The sequence below is a fragment of the Aquila chrysaetos genome, chromosome 5 (genome assembly GCF_900496995.4).
Source record: "Aquila chrysaetos chrysaetos chromosome 5, bAquChr1.4, whole genome shotgun sequence".
NCBI classification, from domain to species: domain Eukaryota; kingdom Metazoa; phylum Chordata; class Aves; order Accipitriformes; family Accipitridae; genus Aquila; species Aquila chrysaetos.
In genome coordinates, this window is record NC_044008.1 from 65,776,544 (window position 1) to 65,793,341 (window position 16,798).

Sequence of the window (16,798 nt, forward strand, 5' to 3'; positions counted from 1 at the left end):
TTAAAAACACATTTATTGAGGCTGGACCACAAGGTAACAGATATGTACCTCTGGCATAGTTGTGAAACCTCAGTAAATAGCGATTATTAGAAACAGATTTATTGAGGCCTAACGATACCATAAGATGCATATCAGTTACAGAGCTCTTAAAACCCGATCAGTATGTTCTTAAGCCATTTTTACTGAGGGTTTATAGCTCAGCAGTAGGGCTACATGTCTTCATTTAGGGTTGTTAAGCCACATGGAATATCATCTTAATGCTCATTTGATACTTAATTAAGGTAGTGTTTGTAGGGAAAAGACTACACCAACCAACAAGAACCAGGAAAAAACACAATTATTTTCCTGCTTCCAAAAACACAGATCAGAGCCACTATTTGACCTGTTGTTGAATCTTTCCATTAATGCCTGAACCCCTCTTTCGGTGGAGAGTGTGGACCATGGGTGATCTGAGGATACGACCATGCCACACGCAGACTCACGTCCATCCCAGTGCCCAACGCCACAGCAGAGCGTGTCCTCCTGCCTTCAGCCACGCAGCTCAAACCTCTGCTAAGCTTTGACCAACTTGCACTCAACAAGCCCTCGTGCTCCCTGAGGGCCTTCGCCGAGTCTCTGTGTGTCGGCGCTGTTGTAAATCGACTGTAATCACAACTGCAATGACACTACAATTGGACAGTGACCGAATACTGCTGGGGAGGAGAGAGCTGAGCACAGTGAGACCAGCGCTGGCCACAGACCATGAGCGCACCAGGCAGAAGGTACCCCCAATCTGCAGTCCTTGCTTATTCACAGAGAACAAGTCCCCTCCCATCGCCCCCTTCATAACTGCTTAAATACTTGCCTGGTAAAGCCACCCTTCCTCCTGTCCTTCCCTGCCAGCCCCCACGGCACCTGCTTCTGCTGCCAGATCTGACGTCTCCATCCCACACACATGGGGTATCAGACTACAGCATAGCCACTGGAGACTCCCCAGCGCCGAGCGAGCCTTTCCCATGTCTTGGGATGAATACAGGAGACCATATCCCCAGAGACACAGCTAGCAAAACAAAGAGGCAGTATGGAAACTACAGCCGGAGTGAAGGCAGCGATTTTGCCCAGATGATGCAGAACGGCTGGGGCAAAGCCCGGGGGAGAAGAAAGGTCTGCTCCTTTTCTTTCGCCGTGCCTTAAGACCTCTCGGCCTCCCCACCAGAGGAGGAGGGGAGAAAGGAGCCCAGATTACTGAAGAACTCCCCTAGCTCCAGTCTCCTCTGTTCAAATTTATATATTCCACTACAGGTGACATCATGATTGCTGGAGTCTGACAGGTGATGCTGTAAAATGCATGAAACCATAAAAATTTCAACAGCAGCAAGCTCCATTGCCGCTACATCTGACAGCACTTAGCTGCCCAGCTAACACAAATATTATAAAAGCACTCGGGAAAGAAATCCAACCTGCCTGACCTCAGTTTTGGACTAATAAACAGTACAGCATGACCAGATTTCACCCGCATATAATAAACAGACAGCTTTTAAAGAAACCAAAGCAGGGTGTTGGTAGGTGTAAGGAACTAAGGAAAGAGATGAGTTAAAAGTGGGCAAAGTCATTACTGAACACGGAGGGCTCAGCTCCCAGCCCACTCTGCTTTCTGCCACTCCATCTCCCTACCAGGAGGAGATCTGTCTTAGGAAACGCATAATTATAGCTGCAAAAAGATGCTCACTGGCGTTACACAGCCAGGCCAGGGGTGGGTAATTACCTAAACTGTGTCAGAGCACCTGATGTTCATTTCTGCCCTCTCCACAGGGAAAGAGTGAGTAATCTTGTCTCTGAAAGTTGGACAGTAAGTGAATCCAAGAGAATTATTGCCCTTTCTTTCATCATCCTCAGCACTAAATTTTAAAAGGCCAAGGATCTGCTTTCTATTTCTTTCTGCTGTGAGGTTCCTCTGGTCTCCCCAGAGAAGGAGAACATCTTGCCTCGGCTCCATGGAACGCTGTCTCTGAAGGAGGACGCCCACGTGGGCAACAGGCTCCCAAAACCACTGAGGTGAGTCAGGCAGATGGGGGCTGATGGCTCCAGCCAGGGCAGGGATTTTCAAACCAGACATGCTGAAATGGATCTTCAGCTTCTCCAGGGAGAACTGGCTTCCACGGGCTATTTTGGGATTAGTCAGATAGATGGATGGGCAGAAGGAGCTTGTCACCTTCCAACTGGCCACCCCAAAAGCTTTCTGAACAGAGGTGGGGACCCTTGGGAACCAACACTGCCTGTTTCTTAGTCACCTCTCAAAGACCCTCTGGATAACCCACAAGGTCCAATTTCCAGCCCACCCTGCACCCACACACCGGCCACCCCCCCCCCCCCCCCCCCAATATAGCTCAGCCCAGGGACTGTCCCAGCATCCAGGGCTACCGGAGTCTGTGCTCAGTAAACAAACGGGCACCCAACCCATTCAGCATCTGTACCAAAAAGTGCACCTGGAATCTGATTTGCTGTTAGACAGTAGTGACAGTCTATTGAGACAGGCAAGCAACAGAAGTTACTATAAATACATATATAGCTCCATTAAACCCCCCTCTATTCAAATGATTGGAGAGCTGTCTTTGAGCTTGCTTGCTCTTATGGATGTATATACAAGAGGGGGAGTGAGTGGAGCAGCAGGCACCAATGGGGCCGCCCTGCTCTGGAGCTGTGTTACCAGGCAAAACAAACATCATCATCAAAATCGCATTATTATCCACACAGCTACAGTAATCAGCAATGATGGTCAACCTTCTGAATACGGCTTTTGATATCAGAGATAGACGTATTTAAGTGTAATTTTTTCAACCAAAGATAAAACATTATTGCAAAATTCTATACAGTATTTTTAATCACAGGTTTCACCAAGCACTACAGTGGAAAGTATATGATCATTTTTTCACAAAATCATCTCTGTTTTTTCACCATTACAGATCTCTTTTTTTCTATTGAACTAACTAGTGATAGATCCGGTAGATTTTTTGAACGATTTTTAGTTACTGGAAAAATATGCATAATGAAAAAAATGAAAAGTGCATTCACTGGACCAAGTTTAAACCTTTTTCACATAAATGGTTCCCTATTTTGCAGTCAGATTTATCAGAATTGACATCAACTGATGGAAACGTGATGACTACAGGCAGTGATTAAAACCACCTGATACAGACAAACACAGGACAGCCATTCCTCAGAGAGGAACATCAGCCCTTACTGTACCAGGGGACAGGACAAATTGCTACCAGGTAGGACTTAACCTTTCCTGCTCCAGTTCTTCTAAATCTCCAGTTCACCAGCCAGGTCCAGCTACCAAAACCCCAAATCACATATTTTCACAAATACAAGCAGACATTGAGATGATTCAAGTGTGGTCTTTGCAGTCAATTTCATGCAGAGCCAGAAAGATATTTAGGCACCTAATTTCAGCTAAAATAAAGTCCTGATGCCCATGGGAAGTTTCCTGCCTAATCCCTCCCTGGATCACATCCCACACCTCCCTGCTGCCTCTCCACTGCAAAATGCGGTGGAAAATGCAAACGGGACTTCCCAGAGTCGTATCACTTCCAACTCAGGTTGCGTGAGAGCTCAGCTACTCTAATTAAAACAAAGCCATTACCAGGAAATGAGCTCTCCCCAACTAGCACAGGAGAGCAACTCTGGATTAAGTGCTCCCATCTCCTGCTGCTGCCAACCTCTCTGGATAATTTCCTGACCGGGACACCAGCCTAAAGGGAGCAGGAGCAGCTGCCCCGGGCTCCCCATGGACACTAAGGAGCTGCAGGAGTCCCAGTTAATTCGTATCAAGCCAGGAGATGGCACTCCACAACATGCAGAATAACGCCTGGGCTTTGCACGCCCCAAAAACCTCCTTTTTGTGCCTGCCAAGCAGTTTCTTCCACCCATCAGCATCTACGTGAGTCATCAGCTGTAGCATGTCTGTACCAGGCCCCCGGGGAGGTGACATCCAACAGTGGAAAAGGGGACACAGCCACCAGCCGCTGCCAGGCAGCTGTGCAGCAGCACTACCCTACACCTGCAGCAGTCCTAAGGCACCACCTGGCTCCCAGCAGCTCCAGTTTGCAATCTTAGGGTCTCTTTTAATGCAATCCCCCTTTTTTTTTTATGGAATAGGCAAAAAAGTAATAATAGCTGATCATAAAAATCAAAATCGTTTACCTTTCAGGAGGCAACTCTGCGCAGGCTATTACAGGGTAATTTGGTACATCATAAAGTTTCCTATTAGAACAGAAAATAGGGCTGCTTGCATGAGCTGCCAATTGGAAATAAAACAGTAGTGGGGTCACAATCATTAGCACCACTTTTTCTATTAGGTTTGCTTTCCATCAGGGTGGGAAGAGGAGGGAGATTGAGATGCAGGTGAAGGAAGATGAGACAGGTCTGGAAGACAGGAGAGACAAACAGAGGGCGGCTCTTTATGTTTATGAAGGGTCTCTTCTTGCACCTATTGCATTTACAGTGGAGTAATTAATCACAAAGTGACGGTGGATGCAGGATGAGTCCCTAGACCACAGTGGAGTGTCCAGTCTCCCAAGGTACACGACACCACAGCAACAGCAGAAGCAAGAGCAGCTCAGAAGAGTGGCAGCTCCTTCATGCTACTTGGGAACACAGCATCTGTTTTGGAAAAAAAAAAAAAATTACTGAAATTGAGATAAAAACAGGCCAGAATGAGAGCAAGCTGGCCTATTATTGTGACTGGCCACTGTTGTAAATAAAGGCCCCGAAGCGCTGGCATTCACTTGCATTTCTCAGCACATTTCCTTTTGCTGTTGGCAATCTTTGACATTGATTCTGTGCCTCTTATTGCTTCTCCAGTTACTAGTTACAATAAAGTGCATGCAAAGCATCCAGCAAAGCCCAGTCTCCTGCCAGCTGCCTTACAATTGCCAGAAACAACCTTCCTGGGCTTGTCTGTGCCTGGCACACCAAAAGACAGCCCCACATCATGCTGGTGAAGTGACATGACCAAGACCACAGAGGAGAGCAGTGGTAGAGGCGGGAAGGATGTCTGCGCTCTTGAGGTTGCACTCCCTAGGATGTCCTGAGTTGTCCTGACACTATCATCCCAGTCCATAGGGACAGTGGCACAGGAGGAAGACTGAAGCATTTTGCTTCAGGAAAGCGGCAACAGAGCTGAAAGCAGCATAAATGATGCTTTTACTTCTGTGAAGGAGGAAAAAAGACTCTTCCCTCTGTTAGGATTTTCATTATGCTAATGCTCATGCTAACAGCATACTTCCCCAGGTGACTGCTTGGTGAGACGGAGGGATCAGCTCACCTCCACGCTGCAGCGCAGCAATGGATCCCCGTCATATAAACCACAGGCACCATAAAAGAAACTGGTCCATGCAGATCAGAGGGCATCAGCTTAAGAGTTTGGGGCACATAGGCCACGAAGGGCCATGGAGCCCAGGTCACAAACCAAGAGTAAGCAATAATGACATGATCTCTTTGTTAATATTCATCCCATGGTTCCCATAAAAACCTTCATGCCCTCTCGAGAGCTCTGTCCTATTGCATTATTCCTCACAATTTATTTAGACAAATTGTTCCTGCACCACAGTTGGAAAGTAACTGAAACCAGCAGCGCTGTCTCCATCTCGTGGGGGAACTGAAACCCAGCCAACACCATGTCACTGCTCGCTAAACAGATCTGCGGTTTTGCTATCTCCCCACTTCTTCCCTTGGCTTTTGGGTGGTTTGCCTCTCAGATGCTTGCGATGTCCCATTCCCTCCTGTCCCGGCAGCACAATCATCCCTGCAATCATCTCACACCCTCATGCTGCACTGCTGCAGCAGGTATTCCTCTGCTGCGGGGACAGCCACCCACGGCAGGGCAAGATTGCAGGTAGGGGGAAGCCACCCCAAGCTGCACGTGGGAAACCTCTTTTGCCAGCGATAGCAGCATCTGCATGAGGAGCCCTGCTACAGCCATACCCACAGGTCTCTTCCCACCTTGAAAACCCCTAACAGACCTCACGCAACCTTTGTGCCTCTTCAGTGAGGAGCAGGCTTAGTGCTTTTACAGCAGAAAGGGGGAAAGGGCACGCATGCAGGGGAAGCGGCATGACTCCTGGTATTCAGGGAGCTGCTGGCTCACTTGGCTTTCATTTGCCTTCACCTCTCAATGGAAAACAAGTGAAAGTTGGGTTCCCTGCCAAGGCATAATGTGTCTCACATGGGCATCACCTCCTCCATCCCCTGGCACTCTGCAGACTGGCACCTTGCAGGGACATCCCAACACTTGGACTGCTCAGACATGGGAAACAGAAGCTGAGCTCACACCCAGACACACACTCAGTGTTTCCAGCAAGCAAAGCACCATGAAAATAAGTGAGTTGCATGGCGAGATTTTTGGCAACTTCCTGGCAGAGTAATGCAGAGATTCATTGACACAGACTTTTGCTGCCCCACAGCTACGCTGCTCTGACCAGGACGTGTGAAAATCCACCCCATGCCAACAATCCATGTGGCCCAAAGACTGAAAAGCCCCAGGTTCCCATCACATCTGCTCTCCCTTGCCTTTGCAAACCCCATTAGATGATCACAAGAGCAATGTACTGGGAAGCATTACATAAAACTGCTTGTCTTGTGGCCACCGCAGCCAAAGAGCTGGGCTGTGCATGCTCCACTTGCACACACACACACACACACACACACACACAGAGCTCTGCAAGCCAAAATCAGATCCACTCCCTAAATACCAGCTGGATGTGACACTCAGATGGGCCAATCTGTTGATACTAAAGCCAGAAAGGTCAGCACAGAGGTTGAGCACTAAGGTGAGTGTTTGATTAAACCGAGTGGGTGAGGGTTTTTCAGGGATCTGTTGGGGATGGAAGTGAAAGCTTTATGGAGTGCTGGCGGGTGCTCCTGACAGCACTGGAGACGACACAGATTTGGCATGGGCTGCAGCAGTGTTCTTCCCTCGCCATCTGATTTCCAAGCTCCAAAGGCCTTGGGGTGACTGATGAAACTTTGCTACACAACATTTTTGGTTTTATGTTCCATTATATCACAATGAGCCTTGAATCTTGTTCCATGCAAGCGGCTGTTCACATTTATTCTTACCATTTTCCTAAAAGATTTTGCTACCCATCAATTCACCCCCACCCTTACAGATTTGATAGCCCATAACAGAGTTATTAGCCAATAGCAGGTACTCCATGATGCAACTTTCAGTCATAGTCATCTTTTATGGCCACAACTCATTCCTTAAACCTTTTCTTTTCCTTCTATCTTGCTTCGATTTGGGCTTTTCTTATTAATTAAATGGCAAGTTTCAATAGCCTAAAATTGAATTATAAGGCTTGTTTAGAGCAAGCAGAATGATCAGAGCAAAGGGTGAAAGCTATATATGTAATATATACATATACTTAAGATACAGTACTTTGCTTCCAGACGTTTGGAACAAATTAAATAGAGGATCAAATTAACTAGTGATTGAATTAAGTGGAAAGCATCTCATTACCTAAAAGACGGAAACATGTGTCATTTTTAAAACAGCTAAAAATAAAGCAAGAATGGGTCAAAATGAAAAGCAGGAACCTTGCAAATGTCAGCCAAATTTGGGCGCTGTTGAGCCCTCCAAATGTGAATGCTGTAAATAAGGTGGGTTTTGCTGCATCGTGGGAGCTGCTGGGAAATGATGGGCTTGGAAAACAGATGTTGCAAAAAGGAGCTGCTACACATTGCATTTCATACGTTTGCAATCAAAGAAACCTGTGCAGGCTGAAGGAGGTCTCATCCAGAGACCACAGCTTAGCAGGAAGGATTGGGATGCCCAGGACATTGTCTTCACCCACAGGCAGGCACCCTGGGCTTTTGATCTATTACTTGGCTGAAAATCCAGAGTAACTCCACTTACTCCGTCAACGGAATGAACAGTTCACTGTCAGGCAATGACTTTAATTCGCTCTTGCTGCTAACTGCCCAGAGAATTATTCAATCAGATTGAATTTCAAGTATTTCACAAAGGACCAAACCTGGTGATACAAATGTATCGTTTTAACCCAAGATTAAGACATCTTGTTGCTGTCTTAATTCAGCACCTTTATTCAAGGGCTCGCTCTTCTGTTTTCCAGACACTTAATTTCCTTTGAAATAGATGTGAAAACCAGAGCGAGCATTCAGATCTAGTCTTTTGTTTCACCGTGAAAGAACTGAGTTTCTCCCCTCCTGTGATACTGATGCTCATCTTCCTTCCTGTTCATCTGGACCTTACAAATTCCAGTCACTTCTCTTCCTGACACAACATTTCACTTAGCGATGCATCAGATGGAAATTGTACTGAGCTGCCACAGAGCGCAGGAAATCAGTTTTTCACTCCACCAAACTCCAGTCCCAAATTCAGGATGAGGAATAAGGCCTTAGCCCTTTCCTATCTAATGTCATATTTTTTCTTTTTCTTCCTTCTATATATCACATTTTGACAAATGCAAGTGGAACTTTTCCAAGATAAATAATGTTATCTTTGCAGAACCCTACGGCACCCCATGGCAACTCATTATTTTTCAATTAAATTTACTGTTCATTGGCAGTTGCTCTGCTTTAATTTTCTGCCGTTTGTTTACTGAAGAAGGAAATGCATAACACAAAGCCCTATAAAAGTCAGACTAAGTTAATTAAATGTGAAACTGGGAAACCCTAACTTTGCCTCCAGAGCAATTTTATCATGAGATCGCCTTAAAAATGTCACTTTTTGCGGGAATTTATTTAGACATATGCAACCACTATTAATTAAATGTGAGGTCCCTTCACAACTCTCTCCAAAAGACACTTAGCAGTATTTTGTAACCACTGATTGTAGAAACAAGAGTTCACAAGATTCACAAAGCCAGATGAAGAGAATATTTTTCAGTCAGACCAATATTTTTAGACTCCTTACATGTTTCTGAGTTATTTCGTCTGAATGCAGGATACCTAAGTACCAGTCTGGAAGCGATGCACCATATTATTTTCCTTCTATTGTCAAGAAGACCTGATTTCATTCCTTGATAGGACCATGGGTTTGATCGATTGCAAAGCTGTCAAGTGGGTAGGCTTTTATCAGCCATTTTACATACTAACAAAAATACTCTGATTAGGGTCTGCCACCAGCTGCACACTGCACGTCACATGAATCAAGAAATGACTGCACAATAGATGTCAAAAATTAATCAAGACACAAACCTTGGCTGATGACGTTCCTAGACTATGTCAGAAATAATTTTTAAGCAACAGTATTCAATATTTGCATGCCCCTCTCCATCTGAGCTAGACACCTCAGATAAATCACACCTTACAAGTACCTATTTCTCTGCATGGCTGAGAGACCTTGATATCTTCTCAGCTATAGATGTCTATACTGCAAATCATTGTATCTGTTGAGGTGAAGTCTGTCCTGACAGTCTCAGAGTGCAGTGTCTAACACAAACCCACCACCCAGACACCTCTGCCAGCCATGGAAACATGCACCTTCATCCAACCCTAAGAGAGGTATGTAAAATAGGTGAGATGAATCACCACTTGGAAGTGCCAATTTCCCACCACTGTTTGTAGAAACAGCCTATACAATCTCCTTAGGTAAGTCACCAAATTTTAGGTTGAAAGCTGGAGGCAACTTATTCCAATCTAAGAGTAGAATTTGACAGAATTTGACATGTCAGAAATAGCTTTCCAGTGCTAAAAGATTCCCAAGCTTGGAATTTGAAATTCCAGATTTATTTCTAAAACCATCAGTCGTTCTGACGAGGAAAGGAAAAGAGCGATCTTTTCTGAGATGCACAAACTAGAAACAACACAAATAATTAACAGAGGACTATGAAGCTGGATAAAAGTCTCCATTTAGGTACCCAAAAGCTAGTCTGAACAAAACTGAAGCCAAGGCTTCACTATTTTGTTGGGACAAATTACTTCAAATGGAAGAGGTACTGATTGCACCTATAAAGGTTTGGCCCAGGTTCTTATTGCAGCAGTTAGCAACCCAAACTCCAGCTCAGTGGGAAGGAGGTTTGTTCTGGTAGGAGCAATACATAGAGGTCTGGCCAGAGCATATCGCATGCATCGGAGTGTGCGCTTGATCTCTCTGCTACTGATCTCCTGGGAGGCAAAGAGTGGTGCCTGAGACGGCAGCACCTTGAGTCAGGTGCAAGTGAAAGGCAGTGTGACGGTGTTGAGGTGAGCTTTACATCTTGTGCAAGGTGAGAGAAGCACAGTGTCAGCAGCTAATAAGTTTATAACGGGGTTTCTTCCTCAAGCCAAATTCAGCCCAGATTTATAACTCCCCCATACCACTCTGAACTTTCCGACACTCCTCCTGAAACATTTCATTATTGCTCAATTACTGTCATGTTCTCTTAAGGACCTGGAGGGGGGAGAAGGTCTCCATTTGGAGACCAGATGCCATTTCCATAGATACTCACAAAACTGCGCTGTGCAATAAATAATCCATTCACCCTTCAGAAACAGGCTTTGAGGATATGATAAGTTTAAAAAAAAAAAAAAGTTAAAACTGTGACATGTTCTATGTGTAATGGAAACTAACCAGAAACGAAGATGTTAAACTGGTGGCAGGGCACCTTTGGCTTGTAGCGGGGCCAGACTGTCTGTCTGACTTGGAGGTAGCCAAAGTAGAACTTCTCCACAGCCTCAGCATAGCACTAACTCCTGTCACACCGAAAGACACCAAACACCAGGGGTGTCAACCCACCATCAGGAGACGTGCCCAAAACAGGCCTATAGCAACAGTTCGCAGCAGCTTGTTCCAGGCACTTGTGGGGGGCTGACCCCAGAATGGGAATGACGCACCATGCAGGAGGTTAACGGTGTGAGCACGAACCTGAGCCCGCTCCCCAGGACACACTTACCATCTACACACAAGCAGGCACTAAGCACCCACCTAAGCTGAGCTCTGAAAATTGAGAAACCAAGTATCTTCCAGATCTAAAAGCGGGTTTGACCTCTTGTTCATAAGGTCTGGGTAGACTGGACTTCAGGCATTACAGCCCACTCCAGCGCTGGATGTCTTAAATTCAGTATCCTTAACCAGAAGGCCCAGGGCTTAAAGCCCACCCTTGAACTAGGTCTCTGTCTTAGGATTTGTGCATCAACTGACAGCTCTCATGCATTCACTGGACAGACACTTCCACAGCACATTATCATCCAAAACGTTCTTTCTGCTTTGATACTTGTAACAAGTCTCTGTTTGTACATATGGAAACCACATTATATATTCCAGATGGAAATTCATACTCTATTTCAGAGAAGGAAACGAGAGCTATTTCATACTAGATGCATAATTTGTTGTGTGAATATGAAATACGTGACTGCCTCACATGTTATGTTGTGAGCTAATCATAAAAAAATATAATGAAAAAGGTCCCATCTGTCTCCAAATCCTATAATCCAACTGTTCTCAGCTAACTCCAGCTCTGCCAGTACCTGGTATACATACAGCAAGGAGAGTTTTTGTGCCAGGGAAATACTGAAAACCAGAAGAGCATGTACAAAGCTGCAGCTAAAGTTTCATCCGAGGCAGTGAGAAAACATCTTGGAGAGAATAGAGACCTTATGACACCTCTTCAGCTGACTGAACTCATTCCCCAACTCTTCAAATTGTTCTTGACCTGCCTTTTTATCTGGGCTACCCTATAATTATCATCTTAACATAATTTCCCCACAGCTCCCTGAAGAGCCTTAATGGGATCACTGGGAAAGATCCAGCTGCACATTTGAAAGCGTGGGGGCAAAGTGCTGTCCCCAAAAGACGATGGGAATATTGCCACTCACATCAGCAAAGCTGCGATTTCAAAATGGAGCTTGCTGGCTGCAGAAACAGCTCTGCCGTGCTAAGGCAGTAGATCTGTGGCAAACAGCAGTAGGTGGGTCTGACATGCTCTGCCTCTTCGGTTGTGGTCTCATTTATCTGCAACCAAATTCCTGAGCCTGACCTTACAGTTCTACTGCAGTATCACCAAAGGAACTCCTCCCCCAGCATCTAAGGGACCATTTATGGAGAATTACTCCATAGGAAATAGCAATATTTGTCTGTTCCTTTGTACTTAGCTTTCAGTGTGTTACTGCAACTACTTCAGCTTGCTCACCTCAAAAAGTAAAACAGATATGAAACAGCAGCAGGAGGTGTTACCAAGTTCCCAAGACTGTTCGGACATTTTCATCTAAAGGTGCCAAAAAGCAGCCCCAACTCTCAGCTCGCAGCTCACTGCAATTTTTCATGCTTTCAGTCTTCCATATTAACAATTTCAGCTTGTTAGGTGGTTTGGGGTCTGGTTCGGACCTCACAAGGGACATAAATGGGATGGCTACAGGATCTCCTATACTTAATGTCTATCACATGGTGGCCTGGAGTTAGGGGGTGCCAGACCTTTTGACAAACACAGCGGCTTCCACTCCTCTCCATTAACTACATCCCTTCTCCTACCTATGGAGACAACTGCTACCCCTTCAACACCTTCTGCTCCATCCCATCTGAGGTGCTGTGCTACAGCCATAGCAGCATGGCTATGCTCAAGCAGTCATGAAGGATTTGCATCCCTCTTGGTGCTGGATGGGAACAGTGGCAAGGTGAAGGAGATCTGTCACTCATGAAGGATGCTGGCACTCCGCAGCTGTATCACTGGATCTCCATGCCCAAGACCCATGGATTTCAATGCCAGATGGTGCAGCTCACTTTAAAGGGCTCTTTTTTAACCTCAAAGAAACTGTTTTTAAATAAGAGTCCTTTTATTGCTATGCCAGTTTCAAGCCATGCTGAAGTTCTTACAGATCTGGGCCTAGACCGTTGCCTTTTAAATTTAACCGGTCCATCAGCAATTGCATCCCAGTTGTGTCTGTCTCTCCCCAGGCCTGCACTCCATTTCCCCTTCAAAATAGGCCTTATTTACCATCACCCCCTTACATCTCTTTTCCTACCTTCCACGTGAAGTCTGGCAGAAATGGTGTGGCAGAGGCTCTCTCTGCTGAGGGCTCCTCCTCAGGCTGAGGAAACACACGGAGGGCATTACCAGGGAATTTGTTAAATATGGCTCTTAGGGGAACATGAGAAGCAGATCTTGTTATTTAGGTGGGTAAAACAAACATGACCAAAAAAAGTAAGAAAAAAGAAATGCCATAACTACCAAGCAATCCCCTGCAGACCTTACCAAATGAACCTGAATGGAAAATTCTCTCTTGACCCCAGGTTTGTAGACTGAGTCCAACAGTCAGGCAGCAAAGACAACGTGATGCCACCAGAAGGTCTGAGGTGAGCTGCTTACCCCCTGCCATGCTGCAGGCTCCAGGGCCAGAGAGACCTGGAAAAGCCCCCCCAGCTCACCCACCAGAAACCAAATTACGCATCAAGGGAGAAAACCCTTCCTTCCTGGTCTCAAAGGTGAACATATGCAGCCAGAGAACACTGAATTTATATAAATACGGTACAAATAAAGAATGATCTGATCTCTTTTCAAGCCCATTGGAGATACCAACAGATTAGGTATGCTTTTCAAGACCTAGGAATCCTGCTGCTTTGTCATACAATCCCTTCCATAAATTTATCAGACTTCATCTTAAAACAATCCCCCAAACTAATCCAAGGGTACCTCGGCCCTTTTAATCACAGCAAGTCACTAGAATTCCTACTGACAGGGATGTCCACAATATTTCTCAGGTTCTTTTCAATTTCCATTCCTCCAAGCTATAGATCCAGATTGTCCCCACCAAACAGCAAGCAGTTTCCTCAGCTCTCTCCTTGTCTAGAGAGAGAGGAAAGGCAGCTACCAAAGCAGTGAGACCACTAAAATCCAGATCACCCTCTGGTCATTCCTCTCTCTCTCCACTGTTGAGGGCAATGACACTCTACCTTAGATGCCACAGCTAAGTCCCCAAGTTTAATGGGATGAATCTTTGCCATCCTACAAGTTTAACCCACTTACAGGATTACACAAAAACAGTTGCCTGGATTAAGATAATTTTGGTGGCTTGAATCCATTTAACTAAGCAATGCAGATCACTCTAACCTAACCTCTTCTCCTTGGGGATTTATCACCCCATCACATTTGTCCAACCTGTATGTTACCAGCACAGCACTTACACCATCCCTTTAGAGGGTTCCAAATTAACAGTTACTTCAAGGCTTGATTCAGAGCCTACTGCAGTCAATTAAAGACTTAGGTACGCTTCAACAGGTTTTAGATCTGATCCTTTAGGACCTTTTTTAGCTACAAAGCATGTAAACATTTTAATCAAGAGGTTACGCACTAATGAATTAAAAATTACTCTGTAAGTGTCTTGGCCACCCAGACCACATGGACATGTTTCTGACAGGATCTGTCTTCCACCATAACAGTGACTGACACCCATGAATTTTGCCATCTCTGTTGAGAGAAAGGCAAATTAGCAATGATGTTAATTTACACCTCTCAGCTCCCAGAGATCTCTCCAAGCCCATTTGCCTCATGCTTCCTCTGCCTCCTTGCCTGGAAATTTTCCCACATTGGGATGTGTCTGCTTACTGCTGACAGCAAAAATGGTGTAAGAAAATACCCAGAACAACATGTAACACGGAAAGGAAGGGTAAGGGGGAGTGGTGAAGGTGTAGGACTGGCCTAATGTGTCAGATGCCTTTGTGAAACTGGTCAACTCTGGTCTTCAGTTCTAGTTCAGGTTTTGAGATCCACAAGAGGACAGCTGCTGCCTTCTATGTGTTTTCCAAGTCTCACCCCAACTGCATCAGCGCTTAGCTAGAGCTGCTAGATACTAACAAAGTGAAAGCAGCAACAGGAGCGTTTGCTCACATTTTCTCTTGACTTGGTTGTAAATCCCTCCTGGATCCTTTTTAACACAAGAGGCAGGGAGAGGAAAGAATCCCTTGGGTTAAAACAAAGCATCTCATTCAAGAGCAGTTGTTTGCCTTGGGAGGCAAATGCTGACTTTTACAAAGAGCAGACAATGTCCTGGGGATCTTGGGTGACTGCTGCAATGTTTTCTAGCTAGATAGTAAACAGCCAGGTAACCACTGACACCATCTTGACATGGGGTTTGAGGTTCCTCTCCTTTTCCCTGGGGACCATAAGCCATGATCCTACTAGTGAAACAAATGATTTATCATAGCAGGGATGCCTCATTAAGATTTATTGCAAACCCTTGTGATAGCCCAGGAAAACTGCTTCCAGGAGTCATTCAATATACCAGAATTAACAAGACAGCCCCTCAGATGGAACTATGCTATCCAAATCCCTTTACACTGACCTGCAGCCCAGAAACACTGCGACAGCCACAGCAGCTGCCCAACATTAACAGATATCTGCAACTTTTAACAAGAATCAGGCACAGAGCCGTTCCAAGCCCCAGCTATAAAACTGATGAACTGAGAGGAATATCGCAAAGAGAAAGAGGAAAAACACAGCATCATACCATAGCTATTTGATTGTGATTTATGTCCCATTCCACCTTGCCTTATCATAGCTAAGCCTTTCAGGAGAAAAACACTACACACACTGTATAGAAATGGCTTTTGGTCCAGGGTGTACAGCTCTGCTGCCTCATATGACTGCAACGGGGGCTGTTGACAGTCCTGCCACACAAACCCAACACTTGCTCCTACCAAGAAAGTGTGTATGCAACTGTTGGATGCATTGATGGCACCTGCATAGCCACACAGCACTGCCCACACTACTGAAGTTTTGCTACAGCCTTGAAAAGTGTGCAATATAAACCATGGCATCGATTCCCTTGAGACCATTGCTGCCTTGGCTGTGCTGAGGTCTTCATCAGCAGTCATAAGCAGACTTCAACCCACAGACATTCGGGAGAAAGAGAAGGCGATACCCGGCACAGAGCTGACAACCAGATCGTTTTGCCGGTTTTCAGAACCGGACTTTTCACTGTTTTGTTTCAAAGTGACATTTTTGTTTGTTTGTGTAAAAGCCAACCATGTTTTAAAGAAAAATGGTTCAACATACAAGTCGGAAATAACTGCAAAATGAAGCAAAATATTGGGGTAAAACGAAACAATTTGGTTGTCCCAATATTATTTTGTTTTCCAGGACAAATGAAAAAGAAGCAACTTTTCTGTCTAGTGTGATCATTCTTTCTTTAGTTCTTGATTTCTGAGCTGGCCAGCCACAGCACATCTGTATTTCCCACACCTATCCCCTAACATGTTGGAGAGAGGCCGAATGTGTCTACTTATAGCATCAAACTGAAGTGCTCTGAATTGTCCTTGTGACAGGTAACCAGCTCTCTCCATTTAAGGAGTATAGACCCAGCCCTCTGCATTACCATTAAAGTAACTTTAAAAAGGTGCAGAGCCCAGAGCAGCTACTGCCTTTCAATGGTGAAATAACTGTTTTTGCGGTGAGCTCAGTAACACAAGGGAAAGCTGCCTAGTGTGTGAAAAGATCCAGGACACCATTTTTCAGTTTGTTTTTCCCATCAGTGTGTAATGTTATCCAGCTCACACATGGCTGAACTAAAGCATCCCTTCCAGGAAGATATCCAGGTTCATGGTGAAGCATCTAAGCTAGAATGAATTTCCCCCTTGCCTTGGTCAGCTGCTCCACTGGGTAATTACCATGTTGCTCCACAGTTGTCTTATTTCCAACCTAACTTCAACATCCATCCACTGGATCTTCTTTTATCTGTTACACATCAGAAATCTTCTCCTGGTGCCGGGAACTACCTACCATGATCACATCGCCTCTAAACTTTCTTTTCAGCAAGCCAAACAGACTGAGCTCTTTAAGCCTGCCTCTCTTTCCAGACCTTGGCTCACTCCATTACAGCTGAGGTA

At 45.3% G+C, this 16,798-nt stretch overlaps 1 long non-coding RNA gene across 3 annotated transcripts in view; it reads right to left on the reverse strand.

Moving 5' to 3' along the window:
- The window catches only part of LOC115341743, a 101,634-nt gene that overhangs the window by 45,634 nt on the left and 39,202 nt on the right, over positions 1–16,798 (reverse strand). The window contains exon 3 of one of the 3 annotated variants that reach the window (XR_003923516.1): positions 4,189–4,641. The exons of the other annotated variants lie outside the window; for them this stretch is intronic. This is a non-coding gene — a long non-coding RNA (uncharacterized LOC115341743). Of the gene's footprint in view, positions 1–4,188; positions 4,642–16,798 lie in introns of those variants that run through there. 3 annotated transcript variants of the gene reach the window in all.